This window comes from Sapajus apella, unplaced genomic scaffold, assembly GCF_009761245.1.
Source record: "Sapajus apella isolate SASKATOON/1434 unplaced genomic scaffold, GSC_monkey_1.0 scaffold114, whole genome shotgun sequence".
NCBI lineage: Eukaryota > Metazoa > Chordata > Mammalia > Primates > Cebidae > Sapajus > Sapajus apella.
In genome coordinates this window covers 974240-987187 of record NW_022437054.1, presented here as the reverse complement: position 1 = coordinate 987187, position 12948 = coordinate 974240, and the positions used below count along the sequence as shown (strand labels likewise).

The 12948-nt window shown below is 43.9% G+C and overlaps 1 non-coding gene across 1 annotated transcript; it reads right to left on the bottom strand.

Moving 5' to 3' along the window:
• Positions 1 to 7805: 7805 nt before the first annotated feature.
• On the bottom strand, positions 7806 to 7936 carry LOC116537931. Its single transcript, XR_004263421.1, has one exon. It is a non-coding gene; the product is annotated as a small nucleolar RNA SNORA3/SNORA45 family (small nucleolar RNA).
• Positions 7937 to 12948: the final 5012 nt, after the last annotated feature.

Sequence of the window (12948 nt, the reverse complement as noted above, 5' to 3'; positions counted from 1 at the left end):
CACTGCAACCTCCGCCTCTCAGGTTCAAGTGATTCTCATGCCTCAGCCTCCCAAGTAGCTGGGATTACAGGCACATGCCACGAAGCCCAGCTAATTTTTTTGTATTTTAGTAAAGATAGGGGCTTTACCATGTTGGCCAGGCTGGTCTGGAACTCCGGAGCTCAAGCAATCTTCCTGCCTCGGCCTCTGAAAGTGTTGGGTTACAGATGTGAGCCACTGTGCTGGGCCTATGAGCACTAACTTTACTTTCTAACGCTTACTACCCGCTCATAATTCTTTCCTTGCAAAGGGAGGTAGGGTGCAAGGGAGGGCTAAGGTCTGCAGAGGCATCTGCTGGCTCTCTATGTACATCAGCTTACTGTTGTAGCTACCACTAGAGTATCTGCAGATCCAAAAAGGATCCAGGAGATCAATTTCCTTGCTACCAACATACAGCATGTTTCACAATGGGATAGGGTTTTTTTTTAAATATTATTTACTATTGATATTTTAGAGATAAGATCTCATTCTGTCACCCAGGCTGAAGTGCAGTGGCATGATCATGGCTCACTGCAGCCTCAGCCTCTTGAGTAGCTGGGACTACAGGCATGCACCACTGTACCTAGCTAATTAAAAAAATTTTTTGTAGAGATGGAATCTCACCGTACTGCCCAGCTGGTCTTGAACTCCTGGCCTCATTTGATCCTCCCACTGTGGCATCCCAAAGTTTTAGGTCTGTAGGCATAAGCCACTGTGTCACAGGGACTAGGATTTAAATGCCTCTTTTGCAACACGGGGGTATTTCTTACAGCCCTGGCCTTTTTCAGGGCATCTGCCTTTTTTATTAACAGGAACAAACCACTGGGAATTCTCGTTGTTTGCAGGTTCTTTAATAACAGAATAGTAAGCACACTATTCTTGTTTTATACAAAAATAAGAGGGAAGTATGTATATATGTCTTCTAGCTACAAGAATGTGTCTCCAAATGACTCCAGAGCCACATGACAGAGATGAGAAGAGCTGACAGAGCCACCTGCCTCCCTGCCGACAGCCTCCTGGTTATGCTGGGCTGGGGATCCCAGCCAGGGCTGCCCCTGAGCAGCAGGGGGTAGAGACTACCCTAGGTCCTCCCTGGCAACCTGCTTCCTGGAGGGCCCTGGCCAGTCTGTCAGCAGGACGTCCCTTGAAGGCTGCATCCCTCACAGTACCCCACCCTGTTGCCTACTTCCCAGATGCAAGAACATGGAAGACAAGCAGATGTCTTTATACCAGACATTGTCAGGTTCCAATGCCTAGAAACAGGTCTTTCTGAGTAAGAATCCAGAAGAAGCAATCATCAAACTATTCTAAGATTTCAAAGGCAGTTTTTAGAGCAATCCCTCAATACTGAAAAACTCTTTAAAATGCATAACAATAGCTGGACATCAGATGCATAGGGGAATAGGAAAAAAGCAATGGCAGGGCAATGAAAAGAAGGGAAAAAGAACAGTTTGCAAGATGAAAGTGCCCAGAATAAAAAAATATGCTTAAATAATATGTGCAGACCTAAAAACAAACCCTTTTACGGTTCCCCTTAGATTGGGGAAGAATTTAATTTGCTGCCTTCTTTTCTAGGTTGGATGCCACACCTGTGGTTCACTTCTCTAAGGATCCATACCAAATTTTATGGGGAGATGTTGCTTAAAATGTGTTATCTTCTGCTACACATATTGGAATCCATTTTTACTTGAAGTTTTTGGAAATGCTAATGCTAGTTGTCAGCATATCCTTATGCTTATTGTTTTATTTATATCATAGTTTGGTCCAGAAAGAATTTTAGATGGCATACATAAATACATAAAATCCAATAGCAAAAGAAAAGAATTGGAAATAGGCAGATGAAGCAAATAAGACAGAGGGAAAATGAAAATAGAAAAAAATGGGCAGGCATTCCTATATTTACATCTATGTAAATTCATATATATCAGTTTACATCAAGAAACTTTTAGTGCTAACTCTGAAAGTGATATACACAAATCATGTAAAAATTAATATTTAGCACCTTTAAAATGAAAAGACATGGTATATTTCATGAAAAAATATACTGTGTTTAAGGGAGAAGGATGGTGGTGTGATGAGGCAGGGAGGGCTTGAAGTTTCTGGGGTTGCAAACAATTACAATTATTTTTTACAGTGTATATGTTTGTTTTGTGTACTTGTTAGACATTTACCATGCTTAGTTTGCTATGATAGAAGGAAAAAGTAATTTATTGTTAAAAGAAAAACTTTAAGCAAAGTAAGTTTAACAGACTTAGAGTAAAGCATGAGGCATGAATCAGGCAGCACTCCAGACCAGAGGAGGTTCTGACAGCTCCACTGCAGCAGCACATGCAGCCAATTTTTATAGCGGATGCAGAAGGAAGACAAAGAATGTATTTGATTGGTTAGAGTGGAAATGTGAGGTGAGTTGGTGGCTTCTGATTGGCTAAGCTTCTAGATTCATTTTACTGTTTATGTTGGGCTTGGGTTTGCTTCCATAGGAACTTAAAGGACTAGAGCTGCCATAGCCTAATGGACTCCCAATTAAAAAAATTTCAGGCTGGGTGCAGTGGCTCACACCTGTAATCCCAGCACTTTGGGAAACTGAGGTGGGTGGATCATGAGGTCAGGAGTTTGAGACCAGCCTGGCCAACATGGTGAAGCCTCGTCTCTACTAAAAATACAAAATATTAGCTGGGTGTGGTGGTACACACCTATAATCCCAGCTACTCAAGAGGCTGAGGCAGAAGAATCACTTGAACCCAGGAGGTGGAGGTTGCAGTGAGCAGAAATCACATCGTTACACTCCAGCCTGGGTGACAGAGCGAGACTCCGCCTCAAAAAAAATTTTTTTTAACCCCATATTGGTGGTGTATGGTTCTGTTTTCCTTTAGTGAGACAGTATAGGGGAAACACTCAGTCCTGGCAGACAAGAGACACAGTTATCAGGCTCCCCCTAGGCTTCACACATCCAGGCATCTTTCTTCCTGTACCTTCTTTCCTCCTTTAACAAGCTGACCCAAGTCATGGAGTAGAAACCCGGCTGACTGGGCTGAATTCCTAAGCATAAAAGGAAAAATCTTACCATTTATCTCCCTGAGAAATATCTGCCAAGGTTGTGGAAGTAAGGCTCTGACATTCCTAATAAGCACCTGACCAGATCAGATCCAGTTTGCCACAAGATAGATTCCGGTGCTGACCTTTCAGCGACTTTTGCCTCATTATAATTTCGTGGTAATACTAAAATCTCCACCTGAAGGAGGGTGTATCTGCCATTTTCGGTACATGGAACACATGTTAGGGTGTAAAACCCCACTACACAGGTGCAGAGGAAACCCCACCTAAACATATTTGGGTGCCACTCCCTTTTTCCGCCTCAACTTTCTTAAAATGACAAGTGCAAAGCCCCTTGGCGAGCTGGCACCAGGGGCCAGTTTCTGTGCACAGCCCCCTGTGCTGCTTCAGTCACAAGCCTAACTCTTGCCTGAGAAAAATTCCCATTTTGCTTGGTGTTAATCTCTACTTATGCAAAAGTCAAAGACCTCAAGGTCCAGGGTACAGCGACATTAGTGTTCTAATCACTTCTGAAGAGTTAGTAAAATTATTTGAGAAGTAGGGTTAAACAAGCGTCTAGATGCCATCTGGTTTCGTGTCATTCAGCACTCCACCCTGTGAGTGTAGTCTGTGCTTGGTAGCTGACTTGCTGACCAGCCTCTCCGCTTCTTCTGCCCATCGCTGTGTGTGACTTTCTTGTGTGTTTCCCGGGTCCTGTTTCTCCCATCTCTGCTCAGGACCGACTTAGAGAGTACACTGAGAAACATTTCCGACATTAGCCACAAATTTGTCTGAGATGGCATTTTGGTAGCACTTCTCAATTTGACCTGGATCTTCACACACAGAGTTAGGAAGAGCCTGATGCAGAAGAAGAGGTGAGGGTGGGGGAGACTGGTGGCCCCACGAATCAGGAGTGCCTGGGTCTCCAGAAAAGGGGACTGAGCATTCAGTCACACATGAAGGTGTCAGCAACTTCTCAAGTAAATAGCTCACATAGGCTGGTGGAACACAGATGGTGCCTCTTACCAACACACAGCACATATAGTAAAATCTGTGTTCACTGGTCTGGAGATTCAAGAATCCAGTGGATGCTCCACTTGATTAGATATTGCTATCCATAAGATTTAGCTCAACACCACCTTAGCCAACTCATTTCTCAGCTTCTGTGTTCATTTATGGTTAACCAGTTTGGTTAAAAATTTCTTCTGTCTTTGAAATACATAGAAACACATTGTGCTCCCATCCTGAATCCCAAGCAAATACACCTCCAAAATATTAGGCTAATTATTTGCGAAGTTCTTAATTTCAAGCTGTACAGACAAAAATACATACTTCAAAATCTCCCCAAGTTTTCTAATATAATTTTATACCCTTGAATTGCTCTAGTGCCTTATTTGTCCTTGAATTAAATGAAAGCAAATTGAGAGATAGGAAGGATTCACTCCTATCTACTGCGCTAAATCCTTCTAAGCATCAAACAAGCATTTCATCTTGGGACCCTAATTAAAGTTACTTCATTTCATTTTTATTGTGAACCCCAGAGAAATGCACACGTAAACAAAACTGACAACATTGGACTGTTATTAACCATCAACGTTGAACCTTGTCACCCTAACACAGAAGCCCATCATGCTGTGCTGGTGCACATGAAGCCCATCCTCAATCTACCATGTAGAAATGATGTCAAAATTGAGGTTTCCTAGTAAATTCTCTCCTTAGTAGGCCCTTAAGTGTTAGATTTTTCCCTAAAGCATTCATTGTGGCCAGTTGTGCATACAGCTGTTGTTATTGAAGAAATGGTAACGAACTGTTATTCCTCATTTTGACTCTTGTTCATTCATTCATTCAGCAGCTATTTATCTAGTAACTATGCATGAGGCAAGATGCTAGCCTCCTTTTTTTAGAAAAAAGAATTGCCCAGAAGGGCATCAACATATAGGGGAAGGATAAAGTATGTGTTCATCTAATTCCTGGAAATTAAATTTTGGTTCAAATGTGGTTTCAAAAGACACAACTTGAAGAATCCTGTGGAAAATTCTTTTACAAAGCAAGGAGCCCCATTATAATAAAAAACCAGTCTTTACTTACTTTGTAAATTGGAATTTTGATATAAAGAAAGTGGCTCCTAAGGTTGAGAGGTCGCTGAAGAATGGTAGATTTCTTCCTGCCATTCACTAGAGGTGAGAAGGGCATCGAAGATGGGAAGAGACTTGGACAAGAAAACAGGAGAGTGCATGAGGGGAGGAGGGAGAATGGGGACCCCCAGGGGAGTTGGGAGAGGTAGCAGTACCGGTTTAAGGGATGTCTCTAAATTAAGGCAGAGACTTAAGATGGACTTAATGCCCACTGTCACCCTCAGGGAGCTGGCAGCATGGTGAAAACTGTGCTCAAGTGAGGACTATCATCTTGGCCACTGTGTGGCTGAAAGTGAAACAAGCAAAACTGTGAGTAACCCAGGAATTGGGACCTTAACTGCGACATGGTAATTGTCCTGGAAATGGCATACCTCAACCACACCTCGGCTTTCCGTTGAAACTGCTCTCTGTAACCCTAATGCGACAGACAAGCAGTCCAAACCAACACCATTTTGGCCCCCATGCCATTTTAAGAAAACTAAGGCTTCTAGTAAGTAACTAAGGTCTGTAATTTTCCACCCTACCCAGACAATGTGCAAACTAACGCTTATCTTGACTTATGTGAACCACTTAAGTAACAATCGGAATGTCCAAAGTCTGCTGGTCCTCGGAATGTCCAAAGCCCCTCGCCCTCACCCCTGCCCAGGAGGTGGTTTTCAGGCATGAAAGGTCTTGACACCCTCCTTTCGGGGCTGTGAGTTAGAGAGACGCGAGTTCTCCGTGGCAGCCGGCAATAAAGACCCTGTAATTTGGCCTAGTCTTAGTCTCAGCGGTGATTTCATGCTCGCTCAGTTACAACATAATGTCCTTTTTTTTTTTTTTAACCCCCTCAGTGGCTGAGGCCAGGCAGAGGAAGTGTATCAGGCAGATTCAAAGAACCTTGGGGAGAAAGAACAAGTGGCCTCAGGAGGTCAATGTGGAGGAACATGTAGTCCCCCTGAGCCCACCTCGGTTTTCTCTGTGTGGCTTCATGCAACCCTGTTATCCACCCGACTCAATTAGTTCTCCTGGTGTCATGGAGGTGGCAGCAGCCGGTCGCCAGGCACGCTGAAGAGGCAGCCTCTGAGAGAGCAGCTCCTTCTCCGGTGTAAAACAGCAGATCTTTGCACTGCTAAGAATAGCCCAATTCACCCAGGACTGTTTGCTCTTTAACAACGAGAGGAGGAGGAAAGGTTGTGGAGGACTGTCCACACGCCTGGCACCCTCACCTCAGCTCAGTGACGTCGTTGACCTTTTCAATTCCTAGATTCCTTCAGATAATCCATTTGGAACCTTTGTCCATCAGCTTGTTTCAATCTTTTTGAACGGCTTCTGCTTTCAGCCTGTGCATGTTCTCAGGCACAATGAGAGGCATCTAACTGAAAATCATTGCGGAAATGGTACTTTGGTTTTTGCTTGCCTTGCTAGGATACCAAGGCGTCACAGGGCAGACCCTCATTCTGTGCTCTTTGCTAATGGCCGTTCCTTCATTCATTTGCTCCAGAAGCACCGATTTAGCATAAACCATATGCTAGGCACTGCTTCAGGCACGGAAGAAACAAAACAATGTGTTTTCTGCTCTGAAGGAACTCATGGTATCATGGTGGAGACTGAGAAAAAGATCTTACAGCTGGAATGCAAAGAAAAGTCTCTGAGCAAGAAGGGTGTCATAGAAACACCAAAGAGAAAAGCCAACTTGCAAACAGGAAATGCTTCAGGAGTGTGCCTGTCACTTCCAGTTTATAGAATTTCATAGATTTGGCAGAACTGCAGAATCCTCCTTTGAGGCTCACCTTTTGAAATTAAACGTCACTTTTTTAGCCAGTCTTCCATGGAAGCCTCCTTAGACTCTTTCTTCACTTTTCAAGTTTAAGATTTGTTCTATCTTTCTTGGCATTTGAGCCGTACTTAAATCATCTTTCAATTGTGGAGACAACATTATAAAGATCATGCCCTCAGGCTACTTTGCTGTTCCACGTCAATTGTGTAAACCATTTAGCAGCATGCACTCCAGGTCTGAGCATCGTTTCTTTTGGAACCCACTTTAACTGTAAATGTTGGGAACCTCTCCCTCTGGAAGAGGCCTGTTCTCCTCATGGACTGATCACGTATGTGAGTGTGCATGTGTCTTTCTGTTTTTCTCTTTTATTTGCTGATGCTGAAGTTGCTTAAATTCTTCATAAATATTAAACCACCTGTCCAGAATGTGTAATGCAAGGATGTAGTTTTACATCACATGCAGCTGAAAGGATGCAGGTATTTTTGCATAAGAGGTTTGAGCGGATATAAAGAATATAGCTACAGCATCAGTGAGAAAAATCCCAGGTTCACCCATCACCAGGCAGTCCAGTGTCAGCAAGCAGTTGACTGCAACTTTTGAAAAATGAACACCCAGTCTAAAACCGGCAGTTACAGTTCCACTTCATGGATGCTGAACGTTCCTTGGCCACCGTGACAGGGGAAAGCTCTCAAAAGCTTTCCCCAGAGCGCTTATACAATCACCTGAGACCCTCACTCAAAGCATGAGAATGGAAGAGGCTTTCCTGCTGTTCCCTGTGGGCGTGTCATGAGCTCCCTTCCGGAAGTTGGCAAATCACACGTGAGAAATCCACCCTCACATCTTATTTTTGTTTTTTGTATGTATGTTTCTGATCTGGGCACTAATGCGGGCACTGACTGCCCCCGCCAGTGAATCAAGACCAGTAGATTCTTTCCGAGTACTCTAGCACACCAGGACAAGAGTTGTGTCAGGATGTGACTCTAGTCTCGGCCACCCTCACATCTTGACAGGTAACTCTCTTCATATTTTCAGAAGCACAGAAGGATATGTATCTAGTTAAAAAGCACTTATGGCCTGAAGAAAGACAAAATAATAGAAATATAAAATTAAGTACTATCTTAGTTTCTTCACACTACTTTAACAAAATACCTTAAACTAAATGGCTTATAAACAACAGAAATTTATTTCTCCTAGTTCTGGAAGCTGGGAAGTCCAAGATTTAGGTGCCAGTAGATTTGGTGTCTGGTGAGGGCTGACTTCCTGGTTCAAAAACGACACCTTCCAGCTATGTCTTCACATGGTGGATGATATGGTTTGGCTGTGTCTCCATCCAAATGTCATCTTGAATTATAGTTCCCACAATCCCCATGTGTTGTGGGAGGGACCTGGTAGGAGGTAATTCAATCACAGGGGTGGTTACCCTTATGCTGTTCTTGGGATAGTGTGTGAGTTCTCATGAGATCTAATGGTTTTGTAAGGGTTTTATTCCCCCCTTTGCTTGGCACTTCTCCTTCCTGCCTTCATGTAAAGAAGGACATGTTTGCTTCCCCTAAGCCATGATTGTAAGTTTCCTGAGGTCTTCTCAGCCCTGTAGAACTGCAAGCCAATTCAACCTCCTTCCTTTATAAATTACCCAGTCTGGAGCAGTTCTTTACAGCAGTGTGAGAACAGACTAATACAGTGGAAGAGAAGAATTCCTCTCTATTCAGCCCCTTGTAAGGTTACTAATGTCATTCATGAGGGTTCCACTTTCATGATGTAATCACCTCCCAAAGACCCCTCCCTCCTAATACTGTCACATTAGCGGTTAGGTTTCAACATATACATCAAGGGGGGAACACAAACATTTAGTCCATAGCAAACACATTGATTTATACCATTTAACTAGCTATCTCGATGCTTTTAATCCCTTGAACTGCTCATCTCTGGCCTCACAGCTTGTGCACTGTGGGTTCTCCTGTTGGAATTCTCTCCGCACAGCTGCCTGGCTCACCTCTTGCTTCCTTCAGGCCACTTCCCCATTGTCACCCAAGCAAGGGGACTCTGATTAACCAATGTAAAATAGCAACACAGGCCCAACACATATACACACACACACACCACTATATGTTGATATTTATATTTTCCATCCCATGTATCACCGTTTGACCTACTATCTGTTTACTTCTTTGTTCATTGCCTCTTCCCTCCCACAGGAATGTAAACATCACAAAGACAAGGTCTTTGTCCATTTTATTCCCTGTTACAGTCTCAGCTCCTACAACACTTGATAGATGCTCAAAAAATATTTACTGAATGAATTATGCCTTTCAAAATATAGAACTTGCTTCTTCATATTTACCAATCTAAAATGAGGAAGTTTCTATTTGTCTGCAACTTTTCCCATGACTTTAGAGGGTGTTCAGAGAGCAAGAGGTTGAGAAGTGAGAGATGTATGCTTTTGTTTTTTATCTATCATTACTCATTCAAATGAAAATAAGAAACTAAAATATCCACGCAATGTTCTCAGAACAGAAGACACACTGAGACAGCTCTGTGTCCCAGAACCAGGTTGAAAATCAGTGTAGCTTAATGCCAGATCCAATTCCAATGTTAAGTCATCTCATGTGACCTATCCTTAGAGAAAACGGCATCTGATCGTGGATTCAGGGGCTCCTGGTTAGAATGCAGCAACGTTGGAGAGAGCGAGAGGATATCAGCTGGAGCAAATGTCCACCCTATTACATGTTGTGATATGGATTCCCAGATCAAATCCCCTCAGATTTGACCTAGTGTTCTGAAACAAGCATGAATCCTCCTGTGGCCCCTGCTGCCACCGCCTCCGCCATTGCTGCCATTTCCCCGCTGAGCCCCGCAGTTCTGAAACTCCCTGGTGCTCAGGCCTTGGGGAAGAATGAACAGAGTGGCTATTGCTCTTATGGTGCCCCCAACCCCATCCTAGCAAGATGGGAGGAGCTGGCCCCGGGAGGGAACCAAAGGCGCTGGTGGAGAGGGAAGCTGAGATGAAGCCACTGGTTTTTGCAAACACAGCATTCTTTGATGTAGATAGCCTCAGGCACTCTGAGTCCAAGGAGTAGAAGATGGATTAATACCAGAGCACACAGACTCCAGAGGGAACTGAGTAACAACAGACATCCAGCCAGGCCCTCCTCACCACCCAGACCAGAAATCCCAAGTCAGCCTGTACCCCTGAATTGTCCCCAGGCCCCTCCCTGTGTGGTTTTCAGCCAAGAAGAGGACCAGGTGGCTTGGCTCCCTGCTTTCTGGAGATTTTCGTCCTGAGTAAGGCTCCATGAGGTCAGTGAAGCCAAGTGGCTCAATGTGTAAATAAAACCACAGGCAGCTGGGCCCAGTGTCAGCCACAGGTGCCAGTGCTGGTTCGCAGTGATTACACAGCTTAGGATCTCATTCTGAACCTCACTAGGCTGAACTCGCTGCAGTTTCCCAAGCTCCCTGTTTGGTGGTTGCAAGCCCTCTGCCAGTAAAACTCTTCTGCTCCCAACTGGTTGCCTTGGCTAAGCTTGGAACTCAGCTAAAGCAATACCACCTCCAGGAAGCCTGTAGACATCCATAGCCTGGGACCTCCTGAGCATCCACAGCATCTTGTGCAAAGCTCCAATGTCACATGAATCCCACTGGAGAATGTCCTGTTGGCTCAGCTGTCACCTCCCTAGACTGTGAGCTACTTGAGGGCAGGAACTACCCTGGGGGTCATAGGTCTAGAATACATGAGGCACTTAATAGATGTGTATTGAATGAATATGTGAAGAGAAAGAGGTATACACAGGTAAATGTTAAGAAAATGCAGAGAATGAAGCACTTATTTTCCACTAAATTTCTTGGGGAAGAAATATTTTAACAACTCCATGAAAGATGAGATTGGATTTAGCAAGCTGGGCAGAGGGAGGACCCCTCAAGGTACAGGAAGTGCAAGAAGCATGGGTGGGCAGCAGTGTGGCCTCTGCCACCTGCTCGCTGCTGTGGCCTTGAGCAATCTATCAAGTCCTGGGCCTCTCATTCCCCATCAGGAAGGTGGGAATAATAACAGCACCCATTTCTTAGGTTCTGAGGACCAGAAGAGCTAACACACTCCCAGGGCTCAGAACAGCAGCTCTGGGCGCACCGCAGCCTGGCCAGGCTTGTGGGTTTCTTGGCTCACATGCTCAAAAACCGCGCTCTGGAGGTTCAGTGATGCCAGCCAGGTGCATACAACTGGCTGAAACCGGCTTGTGCACCTCCACACTTACACATTTTCCATGACCTCTCCACGGGTTAGCACTGATAAGACACACTAGATAAAAAGTCTCTCTCAGAGGAAAACTGTGCTCTTACCAAAGCACTTCCTAGTTAACTTGAAACTCCCTGATAAAGCCTTAAGGGAACTGAAGTCATGAATAAATCATCTTCTTTCAAAAAAAAAATGTGGTATAATTGCATACAGTAAAACACGCAAATCTTAAAAGTATAGTTTCATAAGCTTTAAAAAGTGTATAGAGCTGGGTAGTGACCAGCTTCATAGAGAACATTCCCCTCACCTCAGAAAGTTCCCTTCCCCCGCCCCTTTCCTGTATCTCCTCCTCACCTGGCAACCCAGGTTTTGGTTCCCATTCCATAAGTGAGTGCTGTGGCTGCAGCGCTTTACACACAAGGAACCCCGCGGAAAGGACTCCCTGGTGTCTGGCTTCCACTGAGTGTGATGTTTTTGGGATTCAACCATGCTGTGTGTGTGCTGGAGGTTTGCTCCATTTCACCGCCTGGTGGTAATCATCTTTAAGTGGATGACTGATGTATTTCAGCAGGCTTTGCCATATCATTATTCATTAATATTTTCTCCATTGAAAGAATATTCATATTTTAAAATTTACATTTCTCATGTTTACCGTGATCTTATTTCTTTTATAGAATTAAGATATAAACTATCTTCTTCCAGTAACACATCGATACACTGAAAATATCCTAGGCTAGAATCGATGAACACTAATTGATGGGCTCAGCGCCCCATTGTTGATAATTAAGGCCATCTGCTTCAAATTGTCATCATAGAGGAAAACCAAATCCCAATTACAAGGTAAAGCTTCTATAAGTTTAGCTGATGTTGACAGATTGTGGAAGTGAGGAAGTGTTTCTGTGGATGAATTGCAAATGAAGGCAGCTGTACACTGAGGAAAACTGAAACATTTTGCCCTAAAAAAAGAGAAAGGAATGTGTCTTCTGGAAATAGTGTAGCTATTTAAGCATTGTGACCCCGAAAATGACTAGCAAGGGCCAAGTAAAGGTAAAATCTAAGGAGACTGGGTAGCCAGGAGGAGGGCATAGAAGCTCCAGGATGTCACCAGAGATGATAAAGAGAGATGGAAATCATAGTTTTATCACCATTTTGCAACTGTAGGTAGAAGCAAATATTGCCACCTTCTCTATGCTATGTTGACTTCACAAAAAAAGATTATTCAGAGGAAATTATGAGAAAATTCACTGAGTTTGTTCTACTGAGAGTGCACGTAACTAGGACTGTATTGGGCGTGTTTCCTTCACAGGCTCGTTTACAAAATTTTGTCCGTCTGAAATGAACATTACTGTACCACTTAGTATATGCCCAGTCCTCCAAGTGCCTAGCCTAGGACAATACAGCATATTCAATTATGAGTGAGGTTTAAGAAAAGAAAAAGGAAAAGACACCCAGTTTTAATACAAAGATGCTATTTAAACCATGTGAAGCAGAGCACCAGAACCTACCAACAAATGAAAAATGTGAAGTTAATAACCATTAAATTAAACTATTGCATGGAGGGGCTTGGCACAGTGACTCACACCTGTAATCCCAGCACTTTGGGAGGCCACGGCGGGTGGATCACCTGAGGTCAGGAGTTTGAGACCAGTCTGACCAATGTGGTGAAACCCATCTCTACCAAAAATACAAAAATTAGCTGGTTGCAGTGGCATGTGCCTGTAATCCCAACTACTCAGAGGCTGAGGCAGGAGAATCCCTTGAACTCGGGAGGCAGA